At 42.3% G+C, this 3219-nt stretch overlaps 1 pseudogene across 1 annotated transcript; it reads left to right on the forward strand.

Moving 5' to 3' along the window:
- The first annotated feature begins 1928 nt into the window (after nt 1-1928).
- LOC310788458 (microfibril-associated glycoprotein 4 pseudogene) lies at nt 1929-2958 on the forward strand (annotated as a pseudogene). Its single transcript has one exon. The product of its transcript is annotated as a microfibril-associated glycoprotein 4 pseudogene (transcript).
- The last annotated feature ends 261 nt before the right edge of the window (nt 2959-3219 follow it).

The raw sequence follows: 3219 nt of genomic DNA on the forward strand, positions 1-3219 counted from the left end.
TCAAAGAGGACTATCAACGTTCTTTTCTAGCCACGGAGACAGCTCAGAGTCGGAAAAGACTGAGGGAAGACTGGTTGCAATAAAAATCTACAGCTCTATGTCGATAGCTGCAATGTAGCCTACATATTTGATCCATTTTGATTTCGTTTTAAAATGCTTGATTTTACCTGTCTTGTTTTCAAGGTTATGGATATACTTGAATTTTAACAAACTCGAAAAGGGCTTGATTTGCAAGATAATCTGGTGTAACCCTTACAAATAGGCTATATTTCTGGCTAAATTCTCTGTATGTGACTACGTAGGATTTGCAGGGGTGCAAATAGTCCCCTTTAGGTGACCGTCACCTTTTTCATCCCAAAATGTGAGGATTTCTGAGTGGTTTTATGAATGCCCTTAACTTTTCACTAGCCAGCCTCCCCTCCCTACCTACATGTTCACTTTCCAGGACTTGCATATTTCATGTCCCCAGAATTTCAATTTGTGTATTATAGTTATATATATATATTTTTTTTTACATTACTTACCACAGCAAGTCAAGGATTTGAAATCATTCAAATATGTTTTCATTCAGATGTGAATTCAATCCATAAGTAACACAATGACAGAATGTGGCTATTTTGGTCATGGGTTTCATACACTTTCTGTAATAAAACATCTAAAGCAAAAATCTTATCAGATGTGGTGCTCTGGGACATAATCTTATCAAATGAGGGTCAGTGGTCTAATTTGGCACAGTTTAGGGGTCCTTGACATGAAAAGTTTGAGAACTGTCTTAGAAAATGCAGTAGGATTTCTATGACAAATCCATGGTCCAAAACATTACACATCCCTTTCGTTCCTCAGCATATTCAGCGACTTCTTCAAGAAGAAATTGGCCTCTCGCTGTAGCAGAGCGATCCATCGGAGCACATTTGCGGCAGCGGCACAATGCAGAATTTGTCCCCGGGACGGGCAGCCTCGGGGCCGGGCTGTGGTTCGTCTCCGGCGGCCTGCTCAACTGCCTCTCCTTCCATATGGCGCAATTCCTCTGCGCTGTAGTCTGGCTCATATGGCGTTAAGTAGCCCTGAATGTCAGAGTTTATTAGCACACTTTCAAAATCGTCTTCATCCATATCAAACTCTTCAATTTCATCTGAGATATTTCCTTCAGCCATGGTTGAACTATGGTGAGCTAAGTTAGCTAGCAGGCTATGCGGGGCAGAAAAGATGGCTGACTGAGTGTTTTGATTTCAGAGCTGTGGAGGTGCGTGGAGGCCCCCTAGAGGCGGCACAGTGCACACACACAAAAGAGTTGTAGTTTTAAGGTATAGCTCTTCCGAGTGTGTGGTACACCGCTCTGACGCGGTGTACTAAAAATGTGAATGAGGGTTTAGTGAGGGGAGGTAAAGACTGCCCATTTAATCATACTACTGACATTGTAATGATACAAATCTGGTTGAAAATCAGTAAAGCCATCCTTTAAGTGCCTAAATAAAATGTATAATAGAGTCTGTTACCTTATGTGTCATTGCTGCTCCTCATTTTCGTTTAAATATGCAAGGAGGGTGCTCTGCTCGTTGTTAAGCATGTTTCTTGGTTGCGGTTTGCCTTTGTGCTCTGGAATGCTTTGGGGGGTGGGACTTTTCCACTGGGAAACACCCACGTCCCAGGTGTCTGGAAGGCAGCATAAGGCTTCATACCTGTCATCATACATGTCATCATACATCATACATCACCATTTGTTCGCCTGGTTAAAAGTATGTTTATCCGCAGCTATCCGTGAACTCACTTTCGTTTCATTCTAGCTGTGAGTTCACGTGACTGGATGGTTTACGAGTCTATAAAAACATTTGTGACTATAAATTGAGATTCTTCAGCTCAGAGAGCACTGGAGCTGCAACACTGCATGCACTTGACACTTTCATTAATGTGTTGATCTGAAGAAGAAGATGCAACTTAAAGTTTTCAAAGTGACAGTTTTTGCTGTCACAGTTCTGCTGTTGGCTACAACAGTCCACTCTTCTCCTCGCTGTGATATCTCCCTGATTGAGGTCTGTGATGAAATCTATGACTCCGAGGAGAGTGGTGTGTACACCATCGTTCCCTCTCTTACACCTGTTCAGGTCTACTGTGACATGGACACTGATGGAGGGAAGTGGACGGTCATCCAAAGAAGAATGGACGGCACATTGAATTTCTACAGACCCTGGGAGCAGTACAAAGTCGGCTTTGGAGACGCATCAGGAGAGTACTGGCTGGGACTGGAGAACATGCATCTCCTCACCAAGAAGGGAACACATGAGCTGAGAGTGGACATGGAGGACTATGAGGGAAACAAAGTGTTTGCCCAGTACTCCTCATTCTCTGTTGGCTCTGAGGCTGATGGCTACATGCTACAGGTGTCTGGCTTCAGGGATGGAGGAGCAAGAGACTCAATGGTGTACCACAATGGGCAGAAATTCAGCACCTATGACAAAGATCAGGAGACATGGGTCAGAAACTGTGCAATTTCTTTTTACGGAGCTTTTTGGTATAAGAACTGCCAACAAGTTAACATCAATGGAGTATATCTCAGGGGGCAGACACCACATTATGGAACAGGTGTAATCTGGGCAACCTGGAAGGGCCAGTATTACTCTCTGAAAGCTGTGGCAATGAAGATCAGGCCAGCTTCTTAAGCATTTTTGGATTCAGTGGCATTTTTGAATATCACAGCCTTCTGAAGTCAAAATTACAACTTGGTGTCCTCTACACTTATGTTGCCTATCCATGTTAGTGCCATAATAGGGAATAGCTACAGTACTCTTCATAAATGTGATCATTATGAAAACATTCTTTAAGGAAATATTCACAATGTCTAATAACCAATCAGTATATAAATTTTATCTGACATGATTATAATGGTGACTTAACAGGGATGTATGTTTTTCTAGACTGCAAAACTTGTATCTTATCCTTTTCACTATCAATAAAAATATGCATGCAAAGAAACCTACTTGTTTTTTCACCCTTCATTCACATAATATTCATTCATCCATCCATTCATTCTGCATAACTGCTCTTTGCTATTCAGAGTCACAGGGTGAGCAATCTGGGAACCCAGAGTCTATTTCGACATGGAATAGACTCTGGTTTCCCAGATTGCAGGATGAGGGGCTGGAGATTGGAAGGCTATGAAATATCCTGGACAGCTCACCAGTCACAGGATTAACGCATAAATCTATGAGTAATTTAGTGCCT

Source organism: Poromitra crassiceps (genome assembly GCF_964638095.1).
Source record: "Poromitra crassiceps genome assembly, chromosome: 13".
NCBI classification, from domain to species: Eukaryota; Metazoa; Chordata; class Actinopteri; order Beryciformes; family Melamphaidae; genus Poromitra; species Poromitra crassiceps.